This window comes from Glycine max, chromosome 15, assembly GCF_000004515.6.
Source record: "Glycine max cultivar Williams 82 chromosome 15, Glycine_max_v4.0, whole genome shotgun sequence".
Lineage (NCBI taxonomy): Eukaryota > Viridiplantae > Streptophyta > Magnoliopsida > Fabales > Fabaceae > Glycine > Glycine max.
In genome coordinates this window covers 18,758,721-18,772,487 of record NC_038251.2, presented here as the reverse complement: position 1 = coordinate 18,772,487, position 13,767 = coordinate 18,758,721, and the positions used below count along the sequence as shown (strand labels likewise).

At 34.6% G+C, this 13,767-nt stretch overlaps 1 long non-coding RNA gene and 1 pseudogene across 1 annotated transcript; one reads left to right on the top strand and one right to left on the bottom strand.

Moving 5' to 3' along the window:
- Positions 1-541: 541 nt before the first annotated feature.
- Positions 542-1,401, top strand: LOC121173581 (uncharacterized). Its single transcript, XR_005888667.1, has 3 exons — positions 542-599; positions 678-733; positions 1,352-1,401. It is a non-coding gene; the product is annotated as an uncharacterized lncRNA (long non-coding RNA).
- A 7,305-nt stretch (positions 1,402-8,706) lies between these two features.
- On the bottom strand, positions 8,707-10,007 carry LOC100817765 (uncharacterized; annotated as a pseudogene).
- Between the last annotated feature and the right edge of the window lie 3,760 nt (positions 10,008-13,767).

Below are 13,767 nucleotides of genomic sequence, written 5' to 3'. Positions count from 1 at the left end.
TACAATTACTTATTACTTTAATTGATACATGTTATTATATTGACAATCAACTAACTTTTTATTTGCATTTAATTGATACACATTATTTTAATATTGAGACCAAAATTCTTGTATATCTCTTTTGTTTTACTCTTTCTAAGGCAAAGGAAAGTGGTGGGGAAATGGCAGTGAAAAATGCTTTGAAATTAAACATATATGATGACCTTGTAACTGTAAGGTTAGAGACTTGAAGTTAGCCTGCTAGACTAATTTTCTCTGCTTCTGTAGGTTTGTTCGTTTTGTGAGCACTCCTGAGATATTGGAATGTGTGTATACTACAGAATAAAAAATCTTACAAATTGAAGAGGCAATTGCAATTCAAGGAAATAGTTCTTTTGGTTTTAGCACTGTATGTAAATATGTAGCACTACACTATATGAAAGCCCAAGTACAATTGTTGCAAGTTTTCACTGTGTACAACTAACTAATGAACTAATATAAATGTATTCAAAGCCCTGTTAAGTTTTATAATTGTTTACAACTAACCAAACTTGCTGCTTTGTGCAGGCAGGAAGACTTGGGAGGATACTAATGAGGAGAGAGCAATTGTACTTTACAAGGTTAGTAGGGTCTTTAACAATTAATACCCTATTATTGATTTTATTATTTTATAATCAATCTGTATGGTTATGTGCTAGCCTGATGCACAACCACCTCAAGCAAATGGAAGCACCACATTGGAAGGAAGCTCAAAGTAAATTCTTTGTCTTTTTATTTTCACCCTTTTATGACCATCTCATAGAGTAAAAAATTGTAATGTTTAAGTAAGTTGTTTATGATTAAATAATAAAATTCATCAAGTGTCCATTCCAGACCTTGCATGTTTTAAATTCTATCAGTTAATTTTCTTCCTAGAATATGCTTGTAGTGCATAAAATAGAGATGTCAACATGGAAGGTACGTTGGAGTTACTTAAAAAAAATCAATTAAAATTCGATCAAGTTAATTTTAATTTAAACATCCCTGTTAGGTGAATCTTGTATAAGCTTAACTATAACTTGATAGTTGATACTTCCCTCTTGAGCATAATTAGTTATCCACCAGTATTGAAAGCAACATGTTGAAAAACTATGAATTTTATTTATTTATTATTATTGAACAGGTATACAAATGGAGATGGTTTTTAATGCATTTATGATAGCTTAAGCATTTTGGATAATTGTTTCTACATTGTTATAAATTTTTAATCAATGCCTAGTTGGATTGAGTTTTAGCTGCTTGCATATAAATATGATGAAGTTTATTTATTGAGTTTCTTTGTACTATTTGAAATAGATTGTTAACTCATATTCACTTCTACATGTTCTATTAGAGTTCATCTTCTGAAAGTCCTAGAGACACGTAAGTCAGCATTGCAGAAAGAGCAAGGCATGGCATTTGCTCATGTTGTTGCTGCTGGTTTTGACATTGACTATATACCGCCTTTGATGTCATTTGTTGAATGCTTTGGTGCATCTCGCATGAAGTAAGAAAACTTTGTTTTCATAGACCATTATGACCTTGGATATTTGTTGGTGAAGTGTTGGCTTCCTCACCCATCGACCTATGGCCTGGACAATCTTGCTTATGCTATTTTTTGTTACATGTCAGGGATACATGCACAAAATTCAGGGATCTTTGGAGAAGAAAACATGAAACTGGACAATGGCTTGAAATTGAAGCTGCTGAAATGACGTGCAATCGCTCAGACTTTTCTCCGTTTAATGTTTCTGGCATTATACTTCCCAGTATGGCCTCTGCATCCCATACTGAATTGGACTCGGAGAGTAATGGGAAAGCAAGTTCAGGTACCCAACATTTCCAGCATATTGTGAAATTATGAATTTATGGATTTTTCATGACTTAATGTATTTACATTTTTAATAACTCATACATGCACATACACAAACATATACATGTTTGAACCAACCCTACTATTCACAATTTTCTTTTTTCCTTTTTTAGTTATTAATACAATAAACTGTTACTTCAAATAGTGTATAGGCCTGTTGGCTGAAATTGATCTATCTGAATGGCTTATGTTGATTAGCCTTCTTCGACTGTCTTTGCTTTCCCCACCCTTTTTTTTATTTTCTTGGTTTCTGATGTGGGAAAGCAAGGGTGATTTGCAAGTCATAGGATAGATTTCATTTCTCTTAGGGCAATGGTTAACAATTTGTATATTTTTTTTATTTATATGCACTATATGATGATGTTTTTAAAAAATACATTCTATGACGGTTCTAAAAAACCCAGCTTAGAAGGATACCCTTCTGAAAAACCGTCTTAGAATCCTCAAAATTTAACATTTTTTTTTCTTTTTTAAAAAACACATTCTAAGATGGTTCTTTGAAAAAATCATCTTAGAATCTTCACTAATTTTTAATTCATTTTAAAAAAATGATTTTAAGACGGTTCTTCGTCTTAAAGAGTGTACTTTTTAAGATAGTTCTTTTAAAAACCGTCTTAGACTAAGACGGTTTTTAACTAATAACCATCTTAGAAAGGTATTTTTTTCTAAGAAGGTTCAAAACCGTCTTTGAATATGTGTTACAACCGTCATAGAAGGCCTTTTTTCCAGTAGTGAGATGAACTTTCTATGACGGTTTTGAGAAAAATTGTCATTGATGTCAACCTTTTTATGACGATTTTCTAAGAACTATGGTTTCTTTGAAAACCGACATAAAAGTATACATAAAAAGGTTATGTTGTAAAAACACAACATATTCCATGGCGGTTTTAAAACCATCATGGAATCACTTTCTTTGTAGTTGTGCTCAACTATAAATAGACCCCAAAGAAGGCTCACTTCACACCGAAAACAACTATCCCTAGGTGGTTCTGCCAGCTCTTAGGGGAGGGGAGGAGGACAAAAAAATTCAACCACCTTGCCTTTAGAAGCTAAAGAAAATTAACGTACGGGGGAGTGGGGTTTTATTCTTTCATTTTTTTAATGTTTTTCCATGGTTTGAATTGTGATTGTTCTTGAAGAACCTCGTTCTTCATGTTCTTGATTAAATGTTACGTTACATTGAATCCATTTTATGATAGCGTTCTTAATTTTTAAATATAGTATGATGGCTGCCATATTTATATATGCATGCAATGTTGTTAGTTTGATGCACTAAATTGCATGAAAATATGATGCTAACTAAGGATACTAGAAACAAGGTGGGTTTGGATTTCAGATGATTAAGGCTTTTAATGCCTCTTCGTTTTTGGAAAAACAATGGTGGTGATTAATTGACTGCCCAGAATCTTTGATGGCACAAGTTTTGAAAGAAAAATACTATCCTAGAGATCATCCACTATAGGCAAAGAGAAGATATAATCCCAACTTCAATTGAACAAGTATCTTTTCAATAAAATGGTTGATTGAGGAAGGGTCAATTTAGAGTGTTAGTAATGGTAATTCAGTATGGTTTGGGAGAGATAGGTGGATCCTGAAGGTAAGCATTGCTCTTAATTACTTCTTACAACCAGTTGAGGTGTGGAAGATTTGAAAGTGGTACATTCACAATTTTACATATATAAAAGGAGCTGGGAGTGTAGTAAGTTAGTGGACTTCTTCCCAACTTGGGTGATTGATAACATTCTTACTATCCCAATTAAGCAGTTTGATTATCATGATGTGCTAGTTTGGAGATTCACTGTAGATGGAGTTTACTCTGGGAAGTCAAGTTATCAACTTGCATTGAATAAAGAAGAAAATGCTGCAAAGGGTTCCAGCGAAGGGTGCGGAGATGGTTGGAAGATTTGGTCATCGAATGCTATTCCCCATTGTAAGTACTTGTTGTGGAGAATTTGTATAATTGCATTGCAAGTTTGTACAAGAGAAAAGGGGTATTGAGGTTGATACTATTTGCTCCATGTGTGGAGAGTGTGAAGAAACTGTGGATCATGCTCTACTCCCTTAGCCCAAAAGTTAAACTTATCTGGTATGCATCTCCTCTTTGTATTAGAGTAGATAAAATGGAATTATATCCTTAAATGATTTTTTGGAATATTTGATGGGAGAATTAGATAAAAGATCAAATTGGTCTAATGTTTACTATTATTTGGGCAATATGGAACAAGAGAAATGATTTGGTCTTTTAGAAAAAGTTGTTGATTTAGGAAGCTATCATTGAGAGGGTTCCAAATTCTCTGCCTTTGCCTCCTCGAACCCTACAGATTCAGAGTCGTACAAGAACAGGTATCTAAAGTATGTATGCCACCTTTGAGGCAATCTTATAAGGCTAATTTTCATGTGTCGATTATTTCTAAATGTGGGGAGGACAGGTTTTGGGGTCATCTTTAGGGATGAAAATGTGTATGTATTAGTGCCTGTTGCTAAATTCATGAAAGAGGAGTTTGACGTGCATGTAGTTAAACATTGGCATTCAAATGGGGTTTATAACTAACCGAGAATTTGAAACAGATTGTGCTATAGATTGTATCATCACTAGAAGAAGCATAATGCATTTCAATGAAGCTATGTGGTGTTTGTCGGCTTTGGCAACTCAAATCTACAACATTATGTTTGATAGCTCATGCCTTAGCTTATTTAGCTTTTGATTTTGATGAGGAGCATATTTGGATTGAAGATCATCCTTACTAAATTCACTCTCTTTTATTAGCAGATGTACAGGCTCAGCCTTCTAATGTTTCTGTTGAATAAAAGTTATGCTTTTCCATTGCCAAAAAAAAATATGCATGAAAAACCAAATTTTTGGAACCCTATTAGTCTTAAAATCACGTTTTGTACAAATAAGAGGATTAAATTCAATTTTTCTCTCTCACATGCTTATTTGATTTTGAAATAATAATTTACTTTGTCAAATAAAAAATATTCCCCCAAAAGTCAATATTTTATGTGAAGGCTAGGAAATAGAAAATTATGTAGAGAAGTCATTGTTACTTGATGAGAAGTAATATACACTACTAAAAAATATACATTAAACATCGTTGCGTTGACATCGGTTTTTGGAAAAACCGATGTTAACAGAAGAGTGGTGGCATACTTGTAATTAAGATTAGTTAATTAACATCGGTTTTTTTAAAAACCGATGTTAACATGTAACCGTTAACACCAGTTTTTTAAAAACCGATGTTAACACAAATGCGGTGACATACTTTGTAATAAACACCAATTTATTAACATCGGTTTTTAAAAAACCGATGTTAACATCGGTTTTATAAAATCGATGTTAACGAGATATGGTTAACATTGGTTTTTTGATAAAACCGATGTTAATAATTATATGTTAACATCGGTTTTTTTAGAAAAATCGATGCTGTATTTTGAGTTAAATTAAAAACACAACCCCTGGTTTTCTCCCCGCGCTCGTCAAAATCTCTTTCTCCTCTCGTGAGTTTGTCTTCCCTGTGCTCTCTTCAAAAACCCAAACCACTAAAGTTTGCCATCGTCATCATTGGTGTCCGCCAGCTCACCGTGGTGTCTGCCATCATCGTCATTGGTGTCCGCCAGCTGACCGTGGGGTCCGCCATCATCGTCATTGTTCGTGGCAAAGTGCAACCCTACGGTAAATAATAAGTTTTGTATGTTGAATAATGTATCTTGACTGGTATTAATAGTTCAGGTGTGTTCGTCAGTTAGTTGTTTGATAGGTTTTAGACGCAGTCTTATCTCCTGGGGTGGGTTCGTGAGTTCATTGTTCCATTGGAAACTTGTGATATTCTATAAGTTTTGAATCATTTTCTCTATGTTTTGTAATGTTTATCTCTCTTAAACCTTTGTGGATACATACATATTTATGTTTGAGAAAGTTATTTTGGATGCTATCAAGGCTACCATTGTGCTTACATTGGGGAAGGAGTTGAAAGAAGCTGATAGAGCTTCTTGCTCCAAGTTCCTTCACCTTTAATAACAACTTAACACTTAGGCTGTTTGGCTCCAAATTACTATTAGAAGTAACAGTAAATGGATGCCATTGCAACTTGGATATGGTTGGTATATTTATGAACATAACACTTGTGTGGTTATAAGTTAATCCTGCAAGAAAACGTATCACATTACCTCTTAAAAGTGTCAATAAAATAGTCATTTCTCAAGAAGTGAGCAGACATAAATTGTCTATTCATGGCTCTTAAGATTTCATAGTCAATCAACTGAGCAGAGATATCACATATGACATTAAGATTTTTTAATGAAGGATTCATTTATAAGTTTTTAGGCTTCTTATTATCTATTCATGGCTCTTAAGAGACCTTCAAACTTAGAGGTCTTGTGGTGAAGATTATGTTGTTATAGTAAGAAAATATCATTTGGCATAACCTTTATAGTTCTTGCCAGTGCCTTTGCCGTATTGTTTGTGCTAAATGCTCTAATTTAACCCAGAGGTCTTCTGGAGTTGTGCCATTTTAAACAATGTTTGCGCTTCTTTTGTTATGGTTTGGCATCTCATTTCCACTTTTGTTTGTTGGTGGTTTTGTTGGGTTTGATAAGAAGGCAGCAATTGAGGATCCTGTGAAGACAAAGATGATACTATAGTGCTCATTGGTTTTGTTGGGTTTGATAAGAAGCCAGCCTCTTTTTTTGTATCAGGTGATGATCATTTCTCCAATATCAATGATGTATATATTTTAATTTGTGTATACTAGAAACAGTGTATGTGAGTGTTGATGGATTTTTATTTGTTAAGCATGTTGGATATATCTCTACATTTGAGATTCTATTTTATATCTTACTTCTATAAAATAGTTGTGGATGTGAAATGATCTTAATCCATTGGTACCCAAATTACACTCGAAACAAAGATTTGTGAGTAGCCATTAATTAATGTCATTGGCAACTTAGATTCTATTTTACAAACATTTTTATTTTTGAGATTCCATTTTACAAAGATTTTTATTTTTGCTAGTTTGGATGCTTGACTAGCCATTAATTAATGTCATTGGCAGGTTAGATTTGTGAATTTGGCAAAATGTACAATGGCAACAGCTGGATAAGTTAGAGATTGAGCTAGCCCAGCAAGCAAACCTTGAGAGATTCAGCTAACATTTGGTCTCTGGATAAACTACATGAATTTCAAATTTGTAGAAAATAATTTTTGTTCAGATTACTTGTGGTTTGCTTGGTCTGGTTGTTTCTATGCATGGTGTGATTAGTTTAGTTAAATTGTGTTTAAAATATTACTAGAAGATAAAAACAAAAGTGTGAAGTAAATTTGAATATACTACTACGTGAAATGTCCAGAATGGAACTTTCTGTTGTGTATGGACCACATTTGGCTTAGTAGAAAAGTTGTTGTTTTGGTTTTAGCCAAGAGAGAGAGAGAGAGACTTTGGTAATCCTTTCCGCCAACGGCACAGAAGGGTTTTAAATTAATTAGTACTACTATTAGAGAGAGAGAAAGAGAGAGAGAGAGACATATAACTTTCCTATTTTTTTTGTTGATTACTTTTCTATTTTTATGTTTTTGGTACAAATTGAATTTCTATTCTAATATGCCATATTTTGTGCTAACTTACTTTTAGGGATTGAAGGCAGAGACTTTGGTTCGTATTCGCCCTAAGTTAGTTGCCAAACTCAGACTGCAAAGGCAATAAGAGGTACATACTTGTTTTTTCCATTATTTTAGCCTTTTATACATGAATGGTATAACTTATTTTTTAAAATGTATTTGTTATGTGTATGTGTATGTGCTACTGTGAAGTAGTTATTCCTAAGGATATGATTTTCCTTCACCCACAACTTACATAGTTTTTTCACCAATTTGCATATGAAACCTGTACAATTGAAGCATGAGCTGAAAAAACCTTGAATTTTTTTTCTCCATTTCACATTGACATAAGCATCTTCAGTGACCACGGGTTTGTCTCCTTAGAAGCACAATCTAGAGTAGACTAAGTGCATGTTTGGTTTTTAGTTCGAAAGCCTAAAATTATGTTCAAAAAGTAAAACTGAAAAACCAACCATCTTGTTTGATTTTCAGTTGAGTCTAATTTTAAATTGAGTTTTGTTACAATTTTGCCTTAAAACTCATTTTGAAATGGAAGGAAAAATAGAGTTGTTTTAACAAACTCAGTTTGCAAAATGATTTTTCATCCAAACTTTAAGTTACACAACTTGAATCCAAATATATACTAAATCAACTAGTTGTATGAGTTCAATTGCTTTGGAGAGATGCACTGTGAGAAACGCCCCAGTGTTAGTTAGGACTAAGTAGGAAGGTTGGATGAATTTTATCATTATGGAAAGATTACTATCCAGAGTTGCTCTCCACAAAGGCAGAGTTTGAAGGTGGGAACCTAATTAAATGATTTGATTAATAAAGGAGGATACTAGCATATATTGCCTTCTTTCAGGTACGGGGCTAACAAAAGGCCTAGTAACCTCATAGACATAGCTCCATGTTTCATGGTTTCGGAGGTAAAGATTATGATGTAAATATGAATAGTCACAAGACCAAAGAAATATCAGTCATGTGTGATTCCGGAATTATAATTGGTTTGTTTAACCATGAAAACAAGTAACTTCTATACAAGACATCATCATACCCTCACAACACTTGGTAACTAAGAAGAAAATTTAACAGAAACATCATTCACAAAGTTAGTCTTAAACAATAATCGAATATACATGACATTGACCTTAGAATATTTTTATTTTGTGTTCAGACTCAATACTTGAAAAAACCAAGGTGGCTGTTTCGTTCTATCATCTCTTGATTGTTCTTCAATTTCTTAACTACTTCTAATTCCACTTTGGCACCCTGCGGTCAAATGTCGCACATGGACAAGGCCAATTAAGCCTCCACTTAATTCTTCTGCAGCTGAATAACTGCTATGACGGGTCTTCAATCTTGTCTTGTTTATAAGGCTAGATCCAGTAGAAGAAAAAGACAAGCTATGTGCCAAATCTGAAGTTAGTGGTGTCTCCACTTTTTTACGTTTGTAACTTAAAGGGCGTAGTGTCAGCTCAATCTCAGTCTCATTTATAACATCTAGAACTCCATCGCTGTCAGCTTCTGCCATGTCCTCCTTAGCAGGTCTTTCAAGATCAAAGTTCAACTTAGGATTTTGTTGCGCACCTTTATGATAACCATTTTGAGTTAAACTAATCATGTTTTTTTAAGTTCCATCCTCTTTGATTTACTTCATTACCTCTAGTGGCTTCCATATTTTTCATCAATATGTTTTGAATCCGATACAAACGGTGAAGTTCGTACACCTGAAAACATTCTCAGGGCACTCAAGACTCTATTGACACTGATTGAGGACAAATGGCTCAAAGTAACAGAAAGAGATTTAGTACATGTTCTTTGAAAGTGTCTTGGTGTTTCAGCATGGTAATTCTCATGTATTCTTTATTGCATGGCCTAATAAGCTTCTCCATCGGAGATAAGTTCAGCTAGTGTACCTTAACTACTTTTGTTGGAATGTTCAGGCATGCATTTTTATGGTATCACTTCACCTCCATTTTAGTTACCATTGTTAAGCTGAAATGAGGAAAATCCTAACTTAGAAAGTAGTTGATCAATGAAAATGTTTATAGAGTAGCCTTGAAGCCTAATCAAAATGATGACATCAACTTCAATTTCTTATCTCCTTCCAAGATTTTGGACCACAATTAAATGAAATAAACTCTCAACAACAATAACAAAAAAAGAAAAAAAATCTTCGAATACCTTTAGTTTGTTGAATTTTCCTACCATAATAACTTTATGCATATCTCAATATATAGACACACCACAACCTCTATAATAGCCGAAAAAGCACTCTCTGCAGCAACAACAAACAACACACCACAACCTCCACACCTGTCACTAGTAGAAAAACACACCAACATTTACACAAAATTGCACAACAACACCCATCTCAAATAAGTACCATGGCTTCACCTAGATGTTTTCTGAATACACTCAACTGGATTCATCATCCAGTCAGAGAGAATAAAAAATCATTTCTTCTTAGCCTAGCTTTAGCCACTTCCACCTGTTGACCTTCACTTGTTCAAGGATTTCGTGACCCTATAAACTTTGATCTTTAAAAATCATACCATTTCTGGCAATCCAAATAGCTTTGACCACAGCATGCCATGCATACCACCATCCAACATTCTACTTCAATCCCCCTACCCCTTGCCAACCCATCAAATTGATGCATCTGAGCATTCATTTGATCCTCTTGCAAAATGATTACTAAAATGCCTAATCATTCCGACTCTCATACCCCTAAAGTTGATTGTTTCCTATGTTAGCTTATTTGAATCCCTGAAGTTTAGGGATCAATTATGTTCTCCACATATTACACACACAAATTCAATGTAGTACTACATAACACAAGTTGTTTTCAGATTCAACTTGCTCAAGCAATTGAAAGGACAAATTAGTTGATGGACTCACCTATCTTTATATTTTGTGGAATAAAAAATCTATAGGCAGTTCATTTTTAGATACTATTTTTCAGTTTTTTTACTCTTTTGTTATGCACTTTCTATTATCAATCTAAAATCTAACACTTTTTCTCTTGTTCCCATTGCTCATGTCACATTACCTACACCAACCCTCCCATCATATCTAATCTAAATTCAGCATCATATTGATCAATGTGTGTTCTTGTATATTGTCTTGTTGAATAAATATCATGTCTTAAATCCTCTTGACCATTTTTCCTTGATAGCAAATAATATTTTACAATAAGTGATATTGTACAATTTTTTCTTTCTTTCATTTGACTGTTGCGCTGGAAATTAAACAGTGAAGAGTGAAGTTCTTCTGTCACACTCATTGATTTCCTTTGATTTCGACGGAAGCCTAACCAATACGCTACCACTAAATTGCTAGTAAGAAAAATTTGTCATGAAACACACACACACACACACGCATGATACAAACACACAGACACACACACTCATGACACACACACACACACACTCATCATACAAACATACACACACACACACACAAGTTTGATAACAAATTTGTTCAATTATACATGCAGAAATTTCTTCAATTCTGACTTATTAGCTGTGACAAGGTAGCTGGCCTCTTCATAAGGTACTTATCTAACTTTAACTTAAATTCTACTATAGTGGTGATGACCTACTAATATTAGTGAAAACAAATTTGCCAAGTGTACCTTAGTTAATTTGTTCAGAGTTGTAAAAAATGAATAGTTTTTAACTTGAGTTATTCCAATTTTAAGTTTTCAAATATGCTTGCATGATTGTATTTGTATGAGGATTATATTCTTTTTTTGTATAAATTTTGGCAAGCTGAACAGTAGTTAGTATAATGTTGGTATTTTAGGGGCAATGTAGTTATTTAAGGGTACTTGTTAGTGTTTTAGGCAAATAACAAACGCAAGTCTAGTCTTTATCAAACACCTAAATAGAAACTGAAGCCCTTCTTCAAGATGTTGAGTAAGAGACTCGACTTTCTCCAATAGGTTTTGCAGCTTATTCATTTTTGAAATAGGCAAACATCAAGCCCAAGACAACAGGGCAGAGCACTATCTATGGCCTATCCTACATCAACCCCAGCGTAGATAATGTTAGAAAGTTGAAGTCATTTTTTCCCATCATAAGCCTCATTTCTAATCTTCCATAAATTGTAGCAGGCACAATGGCACAACAAATGTTTTAATTTCGTTGAGTTTTTTCCTTTGACCATAGTAGCAAAAAGCTTGTAAAACTACAGTAAAACATCTGGCAGTGAAAAAGAATAATCAATCTCATCGTCCAGTTGGTGCTGTAGGTTGCAGTGAGCAATCTTTGATTCAATCTTTGTTGACAAAACTACCTAGTCTTGGCCACCACAGCCTTAAATCCACAGCTATTAACCTTAATTAAAATCCACACTTACCACTATTTGTCCGGGAATTCCAAAAGATCATACACATGAAGACATTCTAAATTAGTGTTACCTAGGAGCTGCCATATTCGATATTATCCCAGCTTCCGAAGCTGTTTGTTCCATGCCTCCTCTGTGATTGTTCAGCATGATGAGAATTTGCAAGGCTTGTTGATTCATGACCACACTCGAATTTAATCTCCATTATCCTTATAACAGTTTTTGCCATGTCTAACCGCTGCTGAGGGTTGCTTTTAGTGCAAGCAGCACCAATGTGGAGGAGTTGCTCCATCTCACCAAGCCAATTCCTAGAGCCTGCAATCTCAGGATCAAGCACCTCTGATTCCCTTCCCTCAGAGATAGTAGTTTCCACCCATTGCACCACATCAGCCCCACCCTTTCCATTTTTGAGATACTGAGAAGGGAACCTCCCTGTCAGTATCTCAATTATGACAACACCAAGACAGTAAATAGCGCAACTTTGTGAAATACCTGGCCTTGTTGTGCTGCCTCTGGTGCCTTGTAAGTGAATAGTGTTTGTGCAATGGTTGAAGGGTTAACCATGTGGCTGAACCCATAATCTATAAGCATTGGTTCATTGTCTGGTCCAAGGAGAACATTGTTGGACTTGAGATACTTGTGTGGAAGATCCGAGGAACCAAGTACTGTGTAAAGATAATGCATTCTATGTGCGATTCCTCGTATAATCTTCAAACGAGTAGGCCAATGTAGCTCAACATGAGATGCTCCCCTATCACCTGCAAAAAAGATAGAGAAATTCTATGATGCTTTCAGAAATGTAAGAGTTTTAGTACTGTCAATAAGAGTTTTAATATAGAGAAATTCTATGATGCTCCCCTATCACCATAGCAACTCGGTTCTTGTGTTTGACAAGAGCTTATTTAACAAATGTCAATTAAGTCGTGTATCTAATTGAAGGATGTTACCATATTTGAAAAGGACAAAACTTAGATACAGTTCTTTGAGTATTTTGTGTTGTTCTCTTATCAGAATTAAAGTTATTTTCCTAATAAGTGACCTATGTTGATTTTTAATACAAACCATTATTATGCAGACTCTAGATACACACACCCTCATGACACACACACACACACAAAAACCGTAATCACACACACACACCCTGATGAGACACACAGAAACACACAGACAAACCCTAATGACACAGACACACACACAAACCCTAATCACAAACACACACATTCCCTCATCACACACACACACACACACACATGACACACCCTGATGAAAAATACGCACACACACACACCCTTATGACACACACACACAAACCCAAATCACAGACACACACACACCCTCATGACACAGACACAAACCCTAATCAAACACACACACACACAAACCCTAATGACACACACACACACACCCTCATGACACACACACGCACACTTAGTCAACCTCACTTCCGACCTAGTCAACCTCCCTTAGCTTTCTTGTATGTCATGAATGTAATATGCTATAGAAACAAATGTTGATGTCGATATTTGTCTTTAATCGAAATTTAGATTTTGTATGTTCTTGTACGTCATCAATGTTATTTGCTATATACACAACTGTTGTTCATGTTGAGTGAACCTTAGATTCCCGTTTGAGACTGAATGCAATGATTCTTGCGGAGAGTTTGCATTAGTCAATGTATTTAGTCTTGAATTGTCCGTTTGGACAGTTTGGGGAGACTGATATTTTTATGTTAGATTCATTTGTTAAGGTTATTATTATTTTGATTATTTTGATGAAATTTTGGTTTAATGCATTTCAAGTTGTTATCTGGGTGCATACTTGATTATTGGGAAATTCATTTCACCGATGTCATGTCGTGTACTTGGAAACCAATGCGAAATGCTACCGAAATTTTCTCAAAATTTTCAAAATAATGCTAACCCTGACATTTGAAACTAACATAAAAGACAAT